General features: G+C 42.5%; 1 long non-coding RNA gene across 1 annotated transcript; it reads right to left on the bottom strand.

Annotated features, from left to right (window-relative positions):
• Positions 1–15,766: 15,766 nt before the first annotated feature.
• LOC309978946 lies at positions 15,767–23,267 on the bottom strand. The gene is made up of 4 exons (XR_014327167.1): positions 23,220–23,267; positions 22,098–22,285; positions 16,659–16,946; positions 15,767–15,875 (listed from the first exon to the last, which is right to left on the bottom strand). It is a non-coding gene; the product is annotated as an uncharacterized lncRNA (long non-coding RNA).
• Between the last annotated feature and the right edge of the window lie 700 nt (positions 23,268–23,967).

Genomic DNA, 23,967 nt, shown 5'->3' with positions numbered 1-23,967 from the left:
CAAAGCTGGCTCCCAGCGGTTGCAAGCATGAATCCTACCAGCCTAGCAGTCCCAACAGACACCTTTTAAGTATTTTTTCCCCAAAGCTCCAGTTAAAAGTCCTAGGCTGATTCCAATTTGACCTGCTCTGGACAAACATTTTCTTTACAACCAAGAAGGCTGCCAGACACAATACAGGATGCCCGCCTCGTTAAAGCTGAACTTCAGATAAACAGTAATTTTTTTAGTAGAAGTATGTTGCATGCAATGTTGAAGACACCGTAAAAAGTCGTGGTTTTCATCTGCGGTTCAGCTTTAACTGGGCGCCCCGTGTGGGCTTTGCCGGCTGTGGTGGGCGCCGCGCTGGGTCGGCGGGGACGGTGGGGGACTGTGGCCCGAGCCGGGTTGCACACCCAGCCCACAGCGTGCAGGGAGAGAGGGGCAGCCTCGTCTCCGCTGCAGGAGCTGAGACGGGGAGAAGGGGAGCGCCCCAAAAGGAAACCAGCTGCCCCTCCCAGGAGAGAGGAGATGGCTGTTCAGCAGCCAGAAACAGCAGAGGAGCCAGAGCACAGAAGCGGCGGCCTCTGAGGACGCGGCGCACATATTTCTGGTGGGCGAGGGGCACGCGGGCCGGTCCGTGGGAAAGAGGGAGCCCGCGCCGGCCCCTCCGCCTCCCTAGCCTGTGCGTTTCCCTAAAAGAGCAGCAGCTGTACAAACTGACGGTTCACAGTTGTGATAAATCGCCTTAGGAAAGCACTTCGATTAAAGTCACATCTAACTAGAGCACAAGAAGTCATCCCTGAACAAATCAATTGCGAGAGGGGCAGCTCTGGGCGCGCACCCACCCCGCTGCTGTTTTGCTTTCCCCGCAGGACGAGGGCCGCTCACTGGGTCGCGGGGACAGCGCGCTGTCTCAGCTGGGGAAGAGGCGCTTGCTCAGGACACATGCAAAACCCAAAGTGTGAAAGGAGGCCTTTATTCCATTCCTTTGGGGGATTTCTTAATGACGTAAAGCCCAACTTGGTTTCAGATCTGCCTGTCGTTTCCGTGACAGAACCTTCCTGGGGGGGGGGGGGGGGGGGTCCACCAGCAGCGGGGTGGCCAGGCGCCACAGGGCTGTGCTCTCCTTCCCAAGCCAGTTCATCTCCATCTGTAGCATTTTCAGAGAAACTCTCGGATAGGTTTTCTCCAACAGGTTCTTTTTCCTTCACTTTATAAAGTCATTCTCCTGCACAAAATGAACGGCCTGAAGACATCACTGAGCCTCTTTTTCTCCCAGGGTCAGGGCCAGCACGGCCCCCAGACCACAGGGGCGCAGGACCTCACAATGGGCTTCAGGCCTTGCCCTCCCCTCCCGCCCCTCCCACCCTGCCCTACCCCTCCCCTCCTCCCCTGCAGAAATCACATCCCTTTCTCCAGACTCCCCACTTCAGCTTGACTTCCAGCAGATCTTTACCCTGCCAGTTAGTAATTCAGGACTAATTAGGTGATTGCTTTCATTTATGGTAGCAGTTGTGGGGGGGTGGATGAAATGGCTTTGCCCCTATTCTTGTTGGAAAAATAAATTACACCCACTGTCACTTGAGATCTTATTTTCCCCCCAATCAAGCAAATTAGCAGCGTGGTTCATTTTCCCAGCATTCACTCCTGAACAGACGGCAGTGCCCTGGAACGTGGCTTAGAGCTGTGTGGTCAGTGCAATTGTTTGGGGCTGTTTGTGCCGACAATGAGAAGAGAAGCCTGTCTCCGGAAAGAAAAGTGGCCCTTGTCTTGCTTAGGCCAACGAGCTGCCCAGAGCGCTGCCCGCCTGGCTTCTGAGGAAGATGTACACCGCCATCTAGTGGATATGGGGGCTCACTGCAGTGTGCTCGTTCTCCCGCCTTTCCTTCTGGCCGGTAAGAACAAGCAATAATGCTTCTTGTAAGTTCCTAAAAATAGGGGAGGTCTTATATCACCAGGAGTGAAATGTTTGCCTCAATGTCTGTAATGAAAGTGCAACCCCATGCTTGCACAACGTCTGTCTTGTCAGTAGCCCTCTTTCATCCCGATGTTTAGGTCCAAGACAGGATCCTCATTGTCTGAGCGATGGGTATCTCTCCGAAGCTGGGTCGTTCTCCCCTGTCCCAGGTAGTGTGGGAGGAGACAGTCAGCACCTTCATAGACGCCTTCATCTCTGCAGCCTCGCCATCACTCCTCATCTCGCCCACAGCAAGCCCGATTCCAAAGTGCACAGGGTAGAGGCGTTCGAAAGTTGGCTTGTTCAACCAGGGGCATTGCCACTTCCCAGAGGGAGCCAGAAACACACCCATATCCTAAGACTCTTTTCAGTCTTGGCGTTGAGCGGGTTCCCACTCTGTCCCCTGACTACACACAAGTCAGTGTCTTTTTCCTTTCCGCGCATTCTACCTACATGAAGAGCACGTTGATCTCCCCAGTTTTAACACAGGAACCATGATTTTCTTGGGTTTTGTGTATGGTGGGGGGAGAGAATGGGAGAGAGAGCAAGTACATCCCAATATGGAAGGGCTTGGCGCCGTGGTTCTCCACCAGGGGCAATTTTGCACCCAGGAGACATTTGAAAGTGTCTTGGGACACTTTGGATGGTCACAGCTTACGCGAGGCTAAAAGTCCTTCCATCACAGGACAGGCCCACAGCAAAGAAGCATCCAACCCCACCCAGCAGTCGTGCTGAGGCTGAGAAAGCCTGGTTTAGGCTCGCAGATATCGCCCTCCAGCAAGCCGGTTGGAACACTGATTGTCCTCAAATGGCCCACACTGCAGAGGCTGTGGATAGATAATGCATCCTCTCCCAAGTCAGTACTGACCGCCGTTTTTCTTCTTTTAGACTCTTCCATTTTAAACATAATTTAGCTGTCTCTTTTTTTTCCCTCTGCTCTGCTGAGAAGAGAAAGGATTGGAAAGGGGGAGGGGAAGGTGACAGAAAAGGAGGATTAGAGGCCTGACCTGTTTCTCCTGGAGAAGCTGGGCACATTCCTCTCTCACACGTGCTTTGTGACCGAGCGGGGTACAATTAAAAGCATAAAAATTTGCTTGTTATTCAAGTCAGGCATTAGTCCGTGTAATGGCGTGCTTGGTGTAGACATGGATTTCCTTGTTCGGAGCTAAGCACAGGACTAGCTGAATTCTCCATGGAGAAATCTTGATTTGTTCAGGTCTTTCATGTTTTCTACAGAGAAGGGATTATGTCTTCCTAAAGAGGGGCGTTGCTTAAAAAGCTACAAAGTGTAAGAAAAGGATTTAGGGCAGAGGGGCCTGTGGTTACGTAGCGGAGGGGTACAGGGAATTTCAGAGCCAAGGATTATTTAAAGCCATAGAGTTAAAAAAATCATTGCTTTAGGGACTTCCCTGGGGGTGCAGTGGTTAAGAATCTTCCTGCCAGTGCAGGGAACACGGGTTCGAGCCCTGGTCCGGGAAGATCCCACATGCCGTGGAGCAACTAAGCCCCTGAGGATAGGTGCCAACTGGCACTCACCAGCCCGAGAGGTTTGTCTGCTCAGCTGCGGGGGCGAGCGGGGCTGCAAGCTGAGGATCGGGCTTTAGTCGGAGCGCAGGGAGAGGACTGGGGTTGGTGGCGTGAACATAGCCTGAAGGGGTTAGTGCACCACGGCTAGCCAGGAGGGAGTCCGGGAAAAGATCTGGAGCTCCCGAAGAGGCAAGAGACTTTTTCTTCCCTCTTTGTTTCCTGCTGCGCGAGGAGAGGGGATTGAGAGCGCTGCTTAAAGGAGCTCCAGAGACGGGCACGAGTCGTGGCTAAAAGCGCGGACCCCAGAGACGGGCATGAGACGCTAAGGCTGCTGCTGCCGCCACCAAGAAGCCTGTGTGCGAGCACAGGTCACTATCCACACCCCGCCTCCGGGGAGCCTGTGCAGCCCGCCAGTGCCAGGTTCCCGTGATCCAGGGACAACTTCCCCGGGAGAACGCATGGTGAGCCTCAGGCTGGTGCAAAGTCACGCCAGCCTCTGGCGCCGCAGGCTCGCCCCGCACTCCGTGCCCCTCCCTCCCCCCGGCCTGAGAGAGCCAGAGCCCCCGAATCAGCGGCTTCTTTAACCCCGTCTTGTCTGAATGAAAAACAGACGCCCTCCAGCGACCTACACGCAGAGGCGGGGCCAAATCCAAAGCTGAGCCCCTGGGAGCTGTGAGAACAAAGAAGAGAAAGGGATATCTCTCCCAGCAGCCTCAGAAGCAGCGGATTAAAGCTCCACAATCAACTTGATGTACCCTGCATCTGTGGAATATATGAATAGACAACGAATCATCCCAAATTGAGGAGGTGGACTTTGAGAGCAAGATTTATCATTTTTTCTCCTTTACCTCTTTTTCTGAGTGTGGATGTGTATGCTTCTCTGTGAGATTTTGCCTGTATAGCTTTGCTTCCACCATTTGTCCTAGGGTTCTATAAGTCTGCTTTTTTAAAAAATTTTATTCTTAATAATAACTTTTTATTTTAATAACTTTATTTTACTTTACTTTATCTTCATTCTTTGTTTCCTTCCTTCCCTCCTTTAGACAACCAATCATCCCAAATTCAGGAGGTGGACTTTGAGAGCATGATTTATGATTTTTTCCACTTTTCCTCTTTTTGTGAGTTTGTATGTGTATGCTTCCGTGTGAGATTTTGTCTGTATAGCTTTGCTTCCACCATTTCTCCTAGGGTTCTATCCGTCCGTTTTTTTTCTCTCTTAATAATTTTTTTTTATTTTAATAACTTTATTATATTTTATGTTATTTTATTTCATTTTACCTTATCTTCTTCCTTTCTTTTTTCTTCCTTCCTTCCTTCCTCCCTCCCTCCCTCCCTCCTTTCTTTGTACTGCTACTAATTCTTTCTTTCTAATTTTTCTCCCTTTTCTTGTGCGCTGTGTGGATGAAAGGCTCTTGGAGCTGCAGCCAGGAGTCAGTGCTGTGCCTCTGAGGTGGGAGAGCCAACTTCAGGACACTGGTCCACAAGAGACCTCCCAGCTCCACATAATATCACATGGCAAAAATCTCCCAGAGATCTCCATCTGAACACCAGCACCCAGCTTCACTCAATGACTACCAAGCTATAGTGCTGGACATTCTATGCCAAACAACTAGCAAGACAGGAACACAACCCCACCCATTAGCAGAGAGGCTGCATCAAATAATAATGAGTCCACAGACACGCCAAAACACACCACCAGATGTGGACCTGCCCACCAGAAAGACAAGATCCAGCCTCATCCACCAGAACACAGGCACTAGTCTCCTCCACTAGGAAACCTACACAACCCACTGAAACTACTTTAGCCACTGGGGACAGACACCAAAAACAACGGGAACTAAGAACATGCAGCCTGCAAAAAGAAGACCCGAAAGACAATAAGATAAGCAGAATGAGAAGACAGAAAAACACACAGCAGATGAAGGAGCAAGACAAAAACCCACCAGAGCTAACAAATGAAGAGGAAGTAGGCAGTCTACCTGAAAATGTATTCAGAATAATGATAGTAAAGATGATCCAAAACCTTGGAAATAGAATGGACAAAATGCAAGAATCAGTTAACAAGGACCTAGAAGAACTAAAGATGAAACAAGCAACGATGAACAACACAATAAATGAAATTAAAAGTACTCTAGACGGGATCAATAGCAGAATAACTGAGGCAGAAGAACGGATAAGTGACCTGGAAGATAAAATAGTGGAAATAACTACTGCAGAGCAGAATAAAGAGAAAAGAATGAAAAGAACTGAGGACAGTCTCAGACACCCCTGGGACAATATTAAACGCACCAACACTCAAATTATAGGGGTTCCAGAAGAAGAAGAGAAAAAGAATGGGACTGAGAAAATATTTGAAGAGATTATAGTTGAAAACTTCCCTAATATAGGAAAGGAAATAGTTAATCAAGTCCCATAATCAGAGGGTCCCATACAGGATAAATCCAAGGAGAAGTACGGCAGGACACATATTAATCAAACTGTCAAAAATTAAATTCAAAGAAAACATATTAAAAGCAGCAAGGGAAAAACAACAAATAACACACAAGGGAATCCCCATAAGGTTAAAAGCTGATCTCTCAGCAGAAACTCTACAAGACAGAAGGGAGTCGCAGGACATAATGAAAGTGATGAAGGAGAAAAACCTGCAACCAAGATTACTCTACACAGCAAGGATCTCATTCAGATTTGATGGAGAAATTAAAACCTTTACAGACAAGCAAAAGCTGAGAGAGTTCAGCACCACCAAACCAACTTTACAACAAATGCTAAAGGAACTTCTCTAGGCAAGAAGCAGAGGAGAAGGAAAAGACCTATAATAACGAACCCAAAACAATTTAGAAAATGGGAATAGGAACATACATATCGATAATTGCCTTAAATTAAAATGGACTAAATGCTCCCACCAAACGACACAGATTGGCTGAATGGATACAAAAACAAGACCCATATATATGCTGTCTACAATATACCAACTTCAGACCTAGAGACACATACAGACTGAAAGTAAGGGGATGGAAAAAGATATTCCATGCAAATGGAAACCAAAAGAAAGCTGGAGTAGCCATTCTCATATCAGACAAAATAGACTTTAAAATAAAGACTATTAGAAGAGAAAAAGAAGGACACTACATAATGATCAAGATCGATCCAAGAAGAAGATATAACAATTGTAAATATTTATGCATCCAACATAGGAGCACCTCAATACATAAGGCAAATACTAACAGCCATAAAAGGGGAAATCGACAGTAACACATTCAGAGTAGGGGACTTTAACACCCCACTTTCACCAATGGACAGATTATCCAAAATGAAAATAAATAAGGAAACACAAGCTTTAAATGATACATTAAACAAGATGGACTTAATTGATATTTATAGGACATTCAATCCAAAACCAACAGAATACACATTTTTCTCAAGTACTCATGGAACATTCTCCAAGATAGATCATATCTTGGGTCACAAATCAAGCCTTGGTAAATTTAAGGAAATTGAAATTGTATCAAGTATCTTTTCCGACCACAACGCCATAAGACTAGATATCAATTACAGGAAAATATCTGTAAAAGACACAAACATGGAGGCTAAACAATACACGACTTAATTACGAAGTGGTCACTGAAGAAATCAAAGAGGAAATCAAAAAATACCTACAGAAAACTGCCAATGCAGACACGATGTCCCAAAACCTATGGGATGCAGCAAAAGCACTTCTAAGAGGGAAGTTTATAGCAATACAAGCCCACCTTAAGAAACAGGAAACGTCTCGAATAAACAACCTAATCTTGCACCTAAAGCAATTAGAGAAAGAAGAACAAAAAACTAAAAAAGTTAGCAGAAGGAAAGAAATAATAAAAATCAGATCAGAAATAAATGAAAAATAAATGAAGGAAACTATAGCAAAGATCAATAAAACTAAAAGCGGGTTCTTTGAGAAGATAAACAAAATTGATAAACCATTAACCAGACTCATCAAGAAAAAAAGGGAGAAGACTCAAATCAATACAATTAGAAATGAAAAAGGAGAAGTAACAACTGACACAGCAGAAATAAAAAAGATCATGAGAGATTACTACAAGTAAGTGTATGCCAATAAAATGGACAATCTGGAAGAAATGGACAAATTCTTAGGAATGCACAACCTGCCAAGACTGAATCAGGAAGAAATAGAAAATATGAACAGACCAATCACAAGCACTGATATTGAAACTGTGATTAAAAATCTTCCAACGGGGCTTCCAAGGTGGCGCAGTGGTTGAGAGTCCACCTGCCGATGCACGGGACACGGGTTCGTGCCCCGATACGGGAGGATCCCACATGGTGCGGAGCGGCTGTGCCCATGAGCCATGGCCGCTGAGCCTGCATGTCCAGAGCCTGTTCTCTGCAACGGGAGAGGCCACAACAGTGAGAGGCCCGCGTACCACAAAAAAACAAAACAAAAAAAAAAAAACCTTCCAACAAACAAAAGCCCAGGACCACACGGCTTCACAGGCGAATTCTATCAAACATTTAGAGAAGAGCTAACACCTATCCTTCTCAAACTCTTCCAAAATATAGCAGAGGGAGGAACACTCCCAAATTCATTCTACGAGGCCACCATCACCTTGATTCCAATACCAGACAAGGATGTCACAACGAAAGAAAACTACAGGCCAATATCACTGATGATCATAGATGCAAAAATCCTCAACAAAATACTAGCAAAAAGAATGCAACAGCACATTAAAAGGATCATACACCATGATCAAGTGGGGTTTATTCCAGGAATGCAAGGATTCTTCAATATACACAAATCTATCAATGTGATAAACCATAATAACAAATTGAAGGAGATAAACCATATGATCATTTCAATACATGCAGAGAAAGCTTTTGACAAAATTCAACACCCATTTATAATAAAAACTCTGCAGAAAGTAGGCATAGAGGGAACTTTCCTCAACATAATAAAGGCCATACATGACAAACCCACAGCCAACATCATCCTCAATGGTGAAAAACTGAAACCATTTCCACTAAGATCAGAAACAAGACAAGGTTGCGCACTGTCACCACTCTTATTCAATATAGTTTTGGAAGTTTTAGCCACAGCAATCAGAGAAGAAAAGGAAATAAAAGGAATCCAAATCGGAAAAGAAGAAATAAAGCTGTCACTGTTTGTAGATGACATGATACTGTACATAGAGAATCCTAAAGATGCTACCGGAAAACTACTAGAACTAATCAATGAATTTGGTAAAGTTGCAGGATACAAAATTAATGCACAGAAATCTCTGGCATTCCTATACACTAATGAAGAAACATCTGAAAGTGAAATCAAGAAAACACTCCCATTGACCATTACAACAAAAAGAATAAAATATCTAGGAATAAACCTACCTAAGGAGACATAATACCTGTATGGAGAAAATTATAAGACACTGAGGAAAGAAATTAAAGATGATACAAATAGATGGAGAAATATACCATGTTCATGGATTGGAAGAATCAACATTGTGAAAATGACTCTACTACCCAAAGCAATCTACAATTCAATGCAATCCCTATCAAACTACCACTGGCATTTTTCACAGAACGAGAACAAAAAATTTCACAATTTGTATGGAAACACAAAAGACCCCGAATACCCAAAGCAATCTTGAGAACGAAACACGGAGCTGGAGGAATCAGGCTCCCTGACTTCAGACTATACAACACAGCTACAGTAATCAAGACAGTATGGTACTGGCAAAAAAACAGAAAGATAGATCAATGGAACAGGATAGAAAGTCCAGAGATAAACACACGCACATATGGTCACATTATCTTTGATAAAGGAGGCAGGAATGTACAGTGGAGAAAGGACAGCCTCTTTAGTAAGTGGTGCTGGGAAAACTGGACAGGTACATGTAGAAGTATGTGATTAGGTCACTCCCTAACACCATACACAAAAATAAGCTCAAAAGGGATTAAAGACCTACATGTAAGCCCAGAAACTATGAAACTCTTAGAGGAAAACATAGGCAGAACACTCTATGACATAAATCACAGCAAGATCCTTTTTGACCCACCTCCTAGAGAAATGGAAATAAAAACAAAAAAAACCAAATGGGACCTAATGAAACTTCAAAGCTTTTGCACAGCAAAGGAAACTATAAACAAGACCATAAGACAACCCTCAGAATGGGAGAAAATATTTGCAAATGAAGCAACTGACAAAGGATTAATTTCCAAAATTTACAAGCAGCACATGCAGCTGAATAACAAAAAAAGAAAACAAGCCAATCCAAAAATGGGCAGAAGATCTAAATAGACATTTCTCCAAAGAAAATATACAGACTGCCAACAAACACATGAAAGAATGCTCAACATCATTAATCATTAGAGAAATGCAAATCAAAACTACAATGAGATATCATCTCACACCAGTCAGAATGGCCATCATCAAAAATCTAGAAACAGTAAATGCTGGAGAGGGTGTGGAGAAAAGGGAACACTCTTGCACTGCTGGTAGGAATGTGAATTGGTTCAGCCACTACGGAGAACAGTATGGAGGTTCCTTAAAAAACTACAAATAGAACTACCATATGACCCAGCAATCCCACTACTGGGCATATACCCTGAGAAAACCAAAATTCAAAAAGAGTCATGTACCAAAATATTCATTGCAGGCCTATTTACAATAGGCCGAAGATGGAAACAACCTAAGTGCCCATCATCGAAAGAATGGATGAAGAAGATGTGGCACATATATACAATGGAATATTTCTCAGCCATAAAAAGAAACGAAATTGAGCTATTTGTTATGAGGTGGATAGACCTAGAGCCTGTCATACAGAGTGAAGTAAGTCAGAAAGAGAAAGACAAATACCATATGCTAACACATATATATGGAATTTAAGAAAAAAAATGTCATGAAGAACCTAGGGGTAAGACAGGAATAAAGATATAGATCTACTGGAGAACGGACTTGAGGATATGGGGAGGGGGAAGGGTGATCTGTGACAAAGCAGGAGAGAGGCATAGACATATATAGACTAACAAACATAAGGTAGATAACTAGTGGGAAGCAGCCACATAGCACAGGGGATATCAGCTCGGTGCTTTGTGACCGCCTGGAGTGGTGGGATAGGGAGGGTGGGAGGGAGGGAGACGCAAGCGGGAAGAGATATGGGAACATATGTATGTGTGTAACTGATTCACTTTGTTATAAAGCGGAAACTAACACACCTTTGTAAAGCAATTATACCCCAATAAAGATGTTACAAAAAGAAAAAAAAGAAAATATATAGCTGAAGGGTAAAAGGGTTGGAATAGATATACCATAACAGTAAAAACAAAACAAAACAACAACAACAAAACTGGAGTGGCTAAGAAAATATCAGAAAAAAATTATATTTTAAGACGAAAATTTTTACTAGAGACAAAGACATTTTAAAATGATAAAGTGATTATTCCATCTAGAATGCATAATAATTATAAACTTATATGCACCTAACAACAGGACTCCAACATACAATGAAGCAAAATCGACACAACAGAAAAGTGAAACAGACAGTTCTACAATAATAGTTGGATACTTTAATACCCTTCTTTCAATAGCAGAACAGACAGAAAATCAACAAGAAAATAAAAACCTTGAACAGCATTATCAATCAAGTAGACGTAACAGCCATCTATAAAACATTCCACCCAACAGCATCAGAATATACATTCTTTTCAAATGCACATGGATATACTATATGCTAGGCCATAAAACAAATTTCAGTACATTTTAAAGGACATAAACAATACAGAGAGTGCTCTCAGATGACAACAGAATGCAATAAGCAACCGTTAACAGAAAGAAATTTGTTGAAAATCACAAATGGAAATTAAAGAATGTATTCCTAAATAATTCATGGGTCAAGTAAGAACTCATAAGGGGAATTAGAAATAATTTGAGATGAATTAAAGTGAAAGTATAACATATTAATATTTGATTGGTCCCACATACTCTTCTGAAAAGCAGAGGGGTTAGACAAAGAGATCTAAATTAATTAAAAAATCATTTATTATTCTGGGAATAAAAAGAACTGGGCTTAGTCTCAGTTTTGCCTTTATCTTTGTGTCTGTTGATTATCTTGGAATAGTCATTACATAGTCAAAATACAGTTGCCAGCTCAGGAATCAAATACTGTCATCTCTAGGGCTACCATAACAAGATACCACAAACTTGTTAGCTTAAAAGAACAGAAATTTATTTTATCACAGCTCTAGAGGCCAGAAGTTCAAACTCAAAGTGTTGAGAGGGCCATGTTCTTTCTGACGCCTCAAGGGGAGGATCCTTCTTTGTCTTAACCAGATTCTGGTGGTGGCCATCAGTCACTGGTGTTGGCAGTTTTTTGATTTGCAGCTGCATCACTCTGGTCTCTTTCACTGTTGTCACATGGAATTGTCTCTGTGTGTTTCTGTCTCTGGAAACAATTTGAATAGAAATTTCTATTTTTAAAAAACAAACTGTTGATTATTATGCTCTATTTAGATACTTCCTATAACCCACACCCACCTCCATTTCCCCATATGTATTTGAGAAGGAAAGAGGAACTCCTCTGAGCTATCATATTGGAAAGAATCAATAATACAATGTTTTACTAGAGATGCCTCTTATCTAAAATATTTGAATTAAATATAAAATCTGGGGAAATTATCACCCAGTTTCCCTCCTCTAGAGGCATGTTCTAAATGATAGACAGCAGAATATTTTATACCCATGAGGTTTGCTGACATTATTGATTTGGTCCAGGATCTGTATTTTCTCTAAAGAAAACAGTATTCTCTCTTTACTTTCTTTAATATATAATGTTGGTGTCTTAAGTTTATTGTCAGAGAGGATGCTTATAGTTCAAATGGTTTGGTTGTATTTCACCAGTATTATTACAAGAGTGTCAAACAATGGCTGGGCTCCAGGATAGACCTCGGTCCCTCTGTTCCACTGGGATACTGATCTGAAAGCCACTGTTTTCTTATATTCCAAAGACCAAATAAATAAAACAAATAAATAAACAAAAAAAACAAGTCAATGAAACTATTTTAAAACCAACTCTCTTTTCTTCCTCATCCATGTTAATTCTCTTCTACCTAAAATTACTTCCTGGAAGTGATCTTTATGTTTCTTAGAGCTTCTTTATGTATATATCCACACTAATGCATATAAAACTGTGCCTTGTAGATCTTATACTTTTTCCATTTGAATAACTATTTTCTCATGTCATATAGAGTTTATCCATTGTCCTAGATATGCATTTTTCCTGTGTATTTGAGCATCATAGGAAGATAAATTCTACTCTTGAAAATGTTAACTGGTCACTGAGACACAGAAAGCTATTATTCTTACCAGTTTTCAATAGTGAGTAGATTCTGTAGGGGTGGAATTTTAAGATGTAAGTATACTGTTTTTCTACACTCAAATTCCGTTCCCCTTATCATAGAAATTGACCAGTGAAGTGTGCTGCTGACTTTTCAGAATCCATGTACATATAATCCATTAGGGTATTAGATATAACATTGGTCAGAAAAGCATACTGTGAAATGTTGCTTTTATTTAAACTCCCACTATTTTCACTACATGGTTTCAAGATTTTACTTCATTATTGTCCTCTGGTGGTGGGCTCTGTGAACTGCATATTTACGGGTCTGGAGCACATATCTTCCTGGAGGTATACAACTCCTCAGGTACCAGCTAAAGAGTAGATGATAAGAAGCATTCAGATTTATTAAAACTCATTAAGAATATCAGTAGCCTGACTGTTGTTTCTAAAAATATAAAATATTTATCCTTCTGTTGTCAAACAGAAGGTATTTCATGAAAAGAAGTATAAATCCTTTTTTGCTTGCAATAGAAGAACAATAATTGAAGATATTCTTCATTTGGACCAAATACCTTCTCTGAAAATATAAGTTAAAATAGGAGTAGAAATTTCCAAAATATTCTTTAGGGAATAAAACTCCACATATAATTTCAAATTATAATTTAATTTTACCTTAAATTTAAATATCTATATTGAATTTAATTTAAGGAAGGAAGAAAGAAAGAAGAAGGAAAGAAGGAAAGAAAGAAAGAAAGAAAAAAAAGAAAAAAGAATGGAGGGAGGGAGGGATGGTGGGAGGAAGGAAGGAAGGAAGAGAGGAGGGAAGGAAGGGAGGAGGGAAGGAAGAAGGAAAGAAAGAAAGAAGATAAAGTAAAATAAAATAAAGTAAAATATAATAAAGTTATTAAATTAAAAACTACTTATTAAGAAAAAAAAACGAACGGATAGAACCTTTGGATAAATGGCGGAAGCAGAGCTATACAGACAAAATCTCATACAGAAGCATACACTTACAAACTCACAAAAAGAGGAATAGGGGAAAAAATCATAAATCTTGCTCTCAAAGTCCACCTCCTCAATTTGGGATGATTCTTTGTCTAAATGAGGGAAGGAAAGAAGGAAGGAAGGAAGGAAGGAAAGAAAGAAAGAAATAAAGAAAGAAAGAAAGAAAGAAGATAAAGTAGTATAAAATAAAGTTATTAAAATAAAAATAATTATTAAGAAAAAAATTTAAAAAAAAAGACAGAACCCTAGGACAAATGGTGGAAGCAAAGCTATACAGGCAAAATCTCACAGAGAAGCATACACATCCACACTCAGAAAAAGAGATAAAGGGGAAAAAATGATAAATCTTGCTCTCAAAGTCCACCTCCTCAATTTGGGATGATTCGCTGTCTATTCATGTATTCCACAGATGCAGGGTACATCAAGTTGATTGTGGAGCTTTAATCCGCTGCTTCTGAGGCTGCTGGGAGAGATAGCCATTTTTCTTCTTTGTTCTCACAGCTCCCAGGGGCTCAGCTTTGGATTTGGCCCCGCCTCTGCGTGTAGGTCGCTGGAGGGCGTCTGTTTTTCACTCAGACAAGACGGGGTTAAAGGAGCCGCTGATTCGGGGGCTCTGGCTCACTCAGGCCGGGGGGAGGGAGGGGCACGGAGTGCGGGGCGAGCCTGCGGCGCCAGAGGCTGGCGTGACTTTGCACCAGCCTGAGGCTCACCGTGCGTTCTCCCGGAGAAGTTGTCCCTGGATCCCGGGAACCTGGCACTGGCGGGCTGCACAGGCTCCCCGGAGGCGGGGTGTGGATAGTGACCTGTGCTCGCACACAGGCTTCTTGGTGGCGGCGGCAGCAGCAGCCTTAGCGTCTCATTGCCCGTCTCTGGGGTCCGCGCTTTTAGCCACGACTCGCGCCCGTCTCTGGAGCTCCTTTAAGCAGCGCTCTCAATCCCCTCTCCTCGCGCAGCAGGAAACAAAGAGGGAAGAAAAAGTCTCTTGCCTCTTCGGCAGCTCCAGATCTTTTCCCGGACTCCCTCCCGGCTAGCCGTGGTGCACTAACCCCTTCAGGCTATGTTCACTCCACCAACCCCAGTCCTCTCCCTGCGCTCTGACTAAAGCCCGATCCTCAGCTTGCAGCCCCGCCCACCCCCGCAGCTGAGTAGACAAACCTCTCGGGCTGGTGAGTGCCAGTTGGCACCTATCCTCTGTGCGGGAATCTCTCCGCTTTGCCCTCCGCACCCCTGTGGCTGTGCTCTCCTCCACGGCTCCAAAGCTTCCCCCCTCCGCCACGCGCACTCTCCTCCCGCGAAGGGGCTTCCTAGTGTGTGGAAACCTCTCCTCCTTCACAGCTCCCTCCCACTGGTGCAGGTCCCGTCCCTATTCTTTTGTCTCTGTTTTTTCTTTTTTTCTTTTGCCCTACCCAGGTATGTGGGGGAGTTTCTTGCCTTTTGGGAGGTCTGAGGTCTTCTGCCAGCATTCAGTAGGTGTTCTGTAGGAGTTGTTCCACGTGTAGATGTATTTCTGGTGTATCTGTGGGGAGGAAGGTGATCTCCGTGTCTTACTCTTCTGCCATCTTCCCCTCCCAGGTATCCGTTTTTTCTAGACTTTTCTTTCTTTACCTCACAAAGGGGCCCCTGAGGATTAAGCAGAGGAACGTCAGGGTTTCTTCCAGGCCAGCTTCAGCCCCGGGATGTTCAGGGCAGACTCTCATTACAAACCTCAGTTTCTGAGGCTCCTGGCTTATGGCCATTTAGTATAGAAGGAGGCTCCTGGCTGGGGAAGGCTCAGACAAAAAGATGCAGGTTCTAATCTGTGGCAGTGGGCAGTGGGCGGGGGGCGGGGGGGGGGTGTCAGTGCAGGAAGAGGCATTCCCTGCCTTAGGCATTTAAACCATTGCCTTCTCTTCAGGATGGCTCACCTGCAAGATTCTGTGGGGTCCGCCTCCTGGCACCATGCTACAATTGCCGGATTTTGGGTCTGGAGCAACCCAGGTCTTCGTCCGGCATTTCCGGAGAGTGCTTTCTCTTCGGAGCACGTCTGGGGACTGGCTTCTCTGCTTCCACCTTGGCTGGCGTGGCCAAAGGAGCATCTTCCAAGGGGAAGAGAGGGAAGACATTCCAGTTTGGAAGAATAAAAGCAAAGACACACTCTTCTCTACCTTGTCCTGCCCCAAATATAAATTCATAGCACCGTCACATTTTTACAACTATGGACTTAAAAAGACCAAGAGGTTAAGGGGCCTACCCAGTGTTACACAGGTAGTGGAGAGGTGTTCTGTTCAATGGTTAGGTTCATGTTGGGGCTCCGGATTTACAGCTGATAGGAATGTGAGGACAAGCTCATGCCATTTCAAACATTTCCAAGTGATACTGAGAGAGATGTTAAAGGTGCAAAACGAGGGTGCTGAATGACCTCACAAAGTGGAAACGGTGGGCCCATTTTAACATGAAATTGAAAAGAAATTCATGACAAAAGGACATAATAGAAAATGACAACATAATCATAACACTCCCCTCTCCCGTGGAAGTAAAATTCATTAGAATCCTCTCTCTCTCTACCATGAAAGGATGAGATAAAGTCTCAGCAGCAGCCCCCATGAAAAACATGGTCAACAGGGTGAAGAGGTGTTACTAAGACCATATGGTGCGACTCAGAGAAGCAAAGAGACAACTCTGCCCTTAGCCTGATGAGGCCCACAGGAAGGAACATTTGTGGCAACCTTGGATAGTGTGGCAATGAGAGAGAACCTTCTTTAGGAGGGGACTCCCTGCTGCCGACCTTGAAAGAGCAAATATGGGACATGCGTTTACTGTGGCTCTTGCAGAGGCGATGTGCCCAGAGGTTGGGCCACCCTGCTTGACAATCAAAGCACCTTGTATTCCTGTGCTGCTTGAAAGCTCCAATCGCCGGATTTTGGGTCTGGGGCAACCCAGGTCTTCGTCCGACCATTCCAGAGAGTGCTTTCTCTTCGGAGCACGTCTGGGGACTGGCTTCTCTGCTTCTACCTTAGCTGGCGTGGCCAAAGGAACATCCCCGTAGAGCCGGTAGCCACCAACCAGGCAGTATGTCTCCCCGTGCCAGCCCAAATGCGTTTCTCCACACCCGCGGTACAGGACATGGTAGTGACCAGGTGTAGGACGAGAAACGGGAGGCACTGCTGCTGCAAAGAAAATCAGAACTGATCAGTCACTTCTGCTGTGCACAGTCTCCTGCCAGAATTTCCCTCTCTCATGTCTCTCCCAGTTTCTGGCTGAAGAACTTTTAACCTACTTGACGTCCAAAACACAGCCTTGGCCCATCATCTCTATGAGTCCCTAGAGAAGGGACACTGGCTGCAAAAGCAATCCCTAGAGCCTAGGGCTGCAGCAGATGAGGAAGTCTCTTCACCGTTCCCAGGGAAAACAGTAGAACCCGAAAGTAATTGCAATCATGATCCTCTCCATCTCTCCCTTCCACAACAGAGAAAACATTTCTTGCAGTCTGTCACTTCTGAGGCTTTCATGGAAATGTCTTTCAGGTTTTGGAAAAAAATAATCTAATATAAATTTGTTAAGAACCCTGCCCACCTTGGCAACCCTTCTTGGCCCCATTTATACTGCTATTTCAACCACACTGAACTCTAGCTGTCTAATACTTTTATGTCGATTAGAACAAGGACAAATACTGAGGCAGAGTGATCAGGAGACTCAGAACCGGGCTCTGGATACCAAGTCTAGGCTCACATCAACCCAGCCTCCTGGGACACCATCTCCTCAGCCCTCCAGTCTCATTAGCACTTCATCACCCCCCCTTCGTTCTTACGGTCTTCCCATCAATATGGCAACACCCTCTCCCCTAGTACCCAGCAACTCAGTAAGGGATGTGTCTGAGGGGACCGATATAGATGTCTCCATGATAGTACAGTGGTGCCTGGGTTTGAAGGTGCGGTTCAAGAGTGGCCCTGTTCCTCAAACCGCTCCATTAACAATTTGCCAACAAAAATGCACTTGTCTTTTGTTAAGAGGCCAATCAGGAAAGGGTCTGAATGGAAGCATCCTGTAGCCCAAAGGGTAAGGCTACATTTATAAAGCTCAGAACCGTCCTGCACACTTGTCCAGGGATGACCTTTCACTTGTCCTCAGCAGTGAGAACTGTGCGTCCCCGAAGGCGTCCCAGGTCACCGGTATTACTTACATCTGGGAAGGTGCTCAGCTGTACGTAGTTGGCAACCCCCACAGGAACATGTGCCAGCCAGGTGAGGTTGTGTGTGTATCATACCTCCTGTAGAGTTGCCCTGTCTGGGTGTACCTGCTGCACTGCCCACCCAGGGAACAGAGCACAGGTTAGAGTACACATACACTATCCGGTCACACATTCTCACACAGACAGCCAAAAAGATTGGTATCTGGTGGAGAACTGGTAGAGAAGTTTCTCTGAGTGCAGCCCGTTTGCACAGTTATGCTGCCATGGAAACTCTGAGAATGCCTGTGAGGGCATCACTACCCAGTGAGGTCATATATGGAACCTTTGACTTGAGGGGCAGGCTTGAGGAGGAGGGGCAGTTTTGTGGAGGAGAACAGGGTAGAGGCAAAGGTACTCTGCCTCGCCCCTCACCCCTGGGCCTCCCCACCCATGCCCTAGTGTAGTAGACACCCCACGTGGGGTGTGCCAGTGGGCTGGCACAGCCGCAGGGGCCACAGGAGGGCAAGAGAGACCCATATCCTGAGTTTGGCTTGAGAGACAAGATTAACGTAAGAGACAGCTAGGTTGTATGGCACTGAACCTAAGAGGCAGAGATTTGTGTGGCCTGGGGAGTCAGGGAAGGCTCCTTGGCAGTCGGCCTGAAGAACAAGTGAGATTTGGACCCATGCGGAAGAGAGGGAAGACATTCCACTTTGGAAGAATAAAGGAAAAGACACACTCTTCTCGACCTTGTCGTGCCCCAAATATAAATTCATAGCACCCTCACATTTTTACAACTGAGGACTTCAAAAAACCAAGAGGTTAAGGGGCCTACCCAGTGTTACACATGTAGTGTGTACTGTAATTGTATGCTTAGGTTCTCTCTCCCTTAGAACACTAAAAGCATTTTAAGGACAGAGACCATGTGTCTTTTGTTATCCCTCTATTTCCAGCACCTAGCATTATGGCACATAATATTTGTTAAATTTATTTGTTGTCTTAGGGAAGGTGAACTGGAGATCTGAAGAATCAGGAAGCCTTACTTCTCATTTACATACCTTTTTATAATTCTTGTGGTTCTTTGTTATGGCAGTCCCTGGAAACTAATACACCCAGGTACAACTTTTTAAAACTTTTTATTTGGAGATAATAATAGACTCACAGGAAGTTGTAAAAATAATACAGAGAGGTCCCACATATCCTTCACCCATTTTCCCCCAATGGTTACCAGATGCTTTCAGACCAAAGAATAGAAAAAATTAGAATATGAGATGTTTTAAATTCTTGCATTTGTACTTTTTTAAGTGGTTTATTTTTCAACTTTTCTGTCTTCGTTTCTAATTTAAAAGACTATGAGATATATCCCCTCTTTTTTTGGATTTCCTTCCCATTTAGGTCACCACAGAGCATGGAGTAGAGTTCCTTGAGCTATATACAGTAGGTTCTCATTAGTTATCTATTTTATACATAGTAGCAATAGTGTATATATGTCGATCCCAATCTCCCAATTCATCCCACCCGCCCCCACTTCCTCCCTTGGTGTCAATACGTTTGTCCTCTACATCTGTGTCTCTATTTCTGCTTTGCAAATAAGATCATCTATACCATTTTTCTAGATTCCACATATAAACGTTAATATATGATATCTGTTTTTCTCTTTCTGACTTACTTCACTCTTTATGACAGTCTCTGGCTCCATCCACGTCTCTACAAATGACCCAATTTCATTCCTTTTTATGGCTGAATAATATTCCATTGTATATATATACCACATCTTTTTTATCCATTCCTCTGTCCATGGACATTATATGTATACATATAGCTGATTCACTTTGCTGTACAGTAGAAATTAACACAACATTGTAAAGCAACTATATTCCAATAAAAATTAATTTTTTAAAAAATTAGAAAAATAAATAAATAAAAAGAACTTACAGGAATAAAAGGCATTGAAGTTAAAAAAACAAGCAAAACAAAAAAACAGGCTATGAGAGATTTCAAGCATGCCATTTCAAGCTACCATGTCCCTAAAATAGCACATGCAGATATAAATAACCTTTATTCTCAGTAAATGGAAAATATGACTTAATATGATTCTATAGAATTTTGAATAGATGAATTCAACATATAGGTGTGAGGCTTGTTTTTTAGCCTAATTTGCATAATTATTCTCATGTTTTTTGTTTCTCATTTGGTTGATGTAGTTTAGCATCAGTATTCTTTAGGTTTCCTGTCATCAGCCATTCATTATGGGCATTAATTAAACACTGTACATATCACTAGATATACATATTTTTTAAGCTGTATAATGGTGAAACTATCATGAAAGCTAAAGTTTGAGGTTGTGATAAAAAAATTGAAGCCAGATATTTAGAAGGTCTGCAATAAAAAGAATCTTAGCATTTAAATGAGTTTAGAAGCACTGAAATACAGGAATCAGCAGATCAATATTATACTATCTATCTCGAAAAGAAATGAAAGAAGGTGTGTGGAAAAACAGCACTCTCATTTGTCTGCAGAAAAAGAAAACTGGAACAACCTCAGTGAAGGTCAATTCAACAATACAAACCAAAATTACAAATGAACATAACTCTTTTGTCCAGCAGTTCAGTTTCTAGGGCATATATATGGATACACTTACACATGTATGAAATGACATATGTAATGATTACTTATTGCAGCATAATTTGTAACAGTAAATATGTGGAAACCAGCTAAGTGTCCACCAATGAGGGGTAAATTATGGCATATCCATCATTTAAAAAAAAAAAAAGTTGAGAAAGCTTTTTATGCATTTGTATGGAAAGATATCTGAAATAGATTACTAAGTGAAAGACAAGCAAGGTGAACAGGTATATACTGTAATACTAATTAAATAAAAGTAAGAGACATAATATACACCCACATGTATTATTTATTTTGTATTTAAACCTATTAACCTTTTATTGAAGTGTAACATATATATATACAGAAAAGTGCACATTGTGTAACCTCAAAGAATTTTCATAATTGAACATACCCATGCAACTGGCACCAAGAGTCTAGGTCCTAGATCAAGAAACAGAACATTTCTATCACCCCAGAGGCCTCATCCTGTCCCTTCTAGTCACTATGACCACTCTACAAGAGTAGACATTATCCTGATTTCTAAAAGCATAGGCTAGTTTTGCTTGTTTTTGTACTTAATAGGAATTGACTCATAAAATGTATACTCTTCTGTGTCTAGCTTTTTCATCCAGTATTGTATTTGTGCAATTCATCAATATTGCACACTGCTCAATATCATTGCTGTTTAGTATCCCACTGTGTAAAAAAATGGGCCACAAATCATTTACCCATTCCACTATTTATGGATATTTGGGTAATTTCCAGTTTGAAGCTATTATAAATAGCACTACTATGAACTTTCTAGTATATGCATATGCATGTCCATATACCTAGGCAAGGAATTGCTGAGGATCCGCATATCTGCAATTTTAATAGTACTGCCATACAGTTTGCAACATTGATTGTACCAATTGACACTCCCACCAGCAATGTGCAAGAGCTCCAATTGTTACAAAACCTCACCCACACTTGCTATATTCTGTCTTTTAAATTTTAATTATTCTTGTATTTGTGTAGTGATATTGCACTGTGGTTTTAACTTGCAGTTCTCTAATGACTGATGAGGTCGAGCACCTTTTCACATGCATTTACTATTTGCTATTTAGATATACCCTTGTGTGAAGTATCTAGGTGTTTTGCCTAATTTTCTATTGAATTATCTGTCTGTTACACTTTTAAATTTTGAACCGTGTGAATACTAATTTTTAAAAATTTTAAAGTAATGTAATTAAAAATATACATAAATTTTATAGTGCTCTATGCTGCATGTTCTCTCCTTCGAGATTTATAATATACTAGTATTTCAGAAGCTCTAAAAAGTCTTAAAATTTTCACCACAGAACAGTCGGAGAAACGCTGTTTCCATTCTTGTCTAATTTTTAGCTTTCATGGAATTAATAATTGTTTCCTTTTTCTACTTGCGTATATTTTTAAGTTCTCTCTCGAATTTTATCAAGTATTTCATTAGATCTATCAAACATCTATCAATATAACTACCCAAATACTCAAAATTAGTAAGCTAAATAAATTCGATTACACTAACCAGTCTTTCTTCTTGGAGTCTGCCATCTTCCTTCTCTGGTGAAAACGACTGCTCTCTAATTCTGCCACATATCTTTCACCCTGGAATTTCCCGTCACATTCTCCTGGTCCTTTTTTCTGGATCCCACATCTTTCTCTTTCTTGTCTTGCTCTCATGTTTCGTTGGAGCACATCCTCTAGTAACTTTCCCTTAAAAAAAAAAAAAAGGTGGATGGATGGATGGAAAATAAATGTTTTCATCCTTGTATATGTGAAAATGTTTTTATTCTACTCTTACTCTTGATGGATAGTTTGACTATAGGATTCTAGGTTGGAAGTTATTGTCTTACAAAACTTGAAATTTCACTGTAGTGTTTTAGCATAAAAGTGTTATTGTTGAGAAACCCAATGCCATTCTAATTCTCATCCGTTTATTCCTGCTCCTTCCATCTGAAAACTTTTAGAATCTTCTCTTTATTCTTAGTGTTCTGATCTTTTTAATGGTGTGCTTTAACATAGGTCCTTTTTCAGTCACTGTGGGTAGCTGGTGGGTCCTTTAAATATGAACATCTTTGTCTTTTGGTCCTGGAAGAAATTCTTGAATTATTATTTTGATCATTTTCTCCCTTCTTAATTTTTGTTCTCTTTCTCTAGAATTCTGTTTGTAAACTGACTGGATGAATGAATGAATGAATGGGAAAAGTTTTCTGAGCACTCTTTGTAGCAAAAAGCTTATTAAGGAATGAACCACAGATTATCAGACCATATCTTTAAAGCTAAGTATTTCATTTTAAATTATCAAATTTTAAAACACACTCTTTCATTACAGCTTCCATTTATTGTAAAATGTAACACTGCTACTCTCATTTCAGGCAATACAAAAATACAGGAAGCACTGATTTTCTGTAGGCAGAAATCCCTGATTGAAGTCAGGCATTCCCTATTACTTTTGCTTTAGAATTCATTAAATGCCTAGCATGGACTCGGTATTGTGTATAATACTTGCACCACACTTTGCAAAATAGCCATTTCAGGTGTAGAAAAGTGTTTGTTTAAGGTAAAAAGATCTTTGCAGTCTTTTTTGGTTGGCATTAAACACCGCATTCTTCCCAGATCTATAAGAAAGAAATGTTTGCAGTCTTACCTGGAATCAAGGGAGGGACTCTCTCAAGGTTACTTTTCAATCTCTGTCTGTAATTATGGACGTCAGGAGAGAAAAAAAAAAAAGTCAGAAAAATAGGTCCCTAGTAGAGAAGCACTCAACAGGAACTAAACACCTGAACGTTTAGACAGGATTAAACTCTGACAGGGCTTATCAGCCACCCCCACAAGACTGAAGTAGTTGCAAGTGAGGTTAGACTGGAGTCCAGATAAGCAAGTGAATCTACACCCCTACCTGACTCACCGGGCTGAGAAGCGCGGAGCCCTAGTAAGTCACCACCGCAGGTCCTCAAAGAGCTTTCCGCGCAGGAAATGGCAGCTGCCACACCCACCCCGCTACCTCTGTCTGGTGTTTGGCGACTCCCGGAAGACGCCCCGATGGGACCAGGGGAGATTCCTCCTGGGTGGGAGGGTCCGCTGACTGAGTGTGAAGCTGCGGAGAGGAAATTTCCCCACAAGAAAACCTTTCCAACCTTGTGGGTTGGGGGGAGAGAAGACAAATTGAGCGCCCCTGGCTCACTTCCCCACTCCCAAGCCCCCGCCCGAGCCCCGCCGGTGTGGCACACGTCGTCTGGTCGCCACAAGGCGGAGATCTCGGGCCTGAGGCCGAGGCCGGAGCCTTGCTGGGAGGATCGCGGGCCAGTGGCCCTCATCCCCGCCTCGGCATCCGCCGCTGACGTCGCGTGAGAAGTCTGGGGAGGGAGGAGCTCCGAAAGGCGGGCTCGGGTGGC

Source organism: Leucopleurus acutus (genome assembly GCF_964270905.1).
Source record: "Leucopleurus acutus genome assembly, contig: HAP1_SCAFFOLD_323, whole genome shotgun sequence".
Classification (NCBI taxonomy): Eukaryota; Metazoa; Chordata; class Mammalia; order Artiodactyla; family Delphinidae; genus Leucopleurus; species Leucopleurus acutus.
The sequence above is the reverse complement of the archived record's forward strand: the minus strand, read 5'-3'. Positions and strand labels throughout refer to the sequence as shown.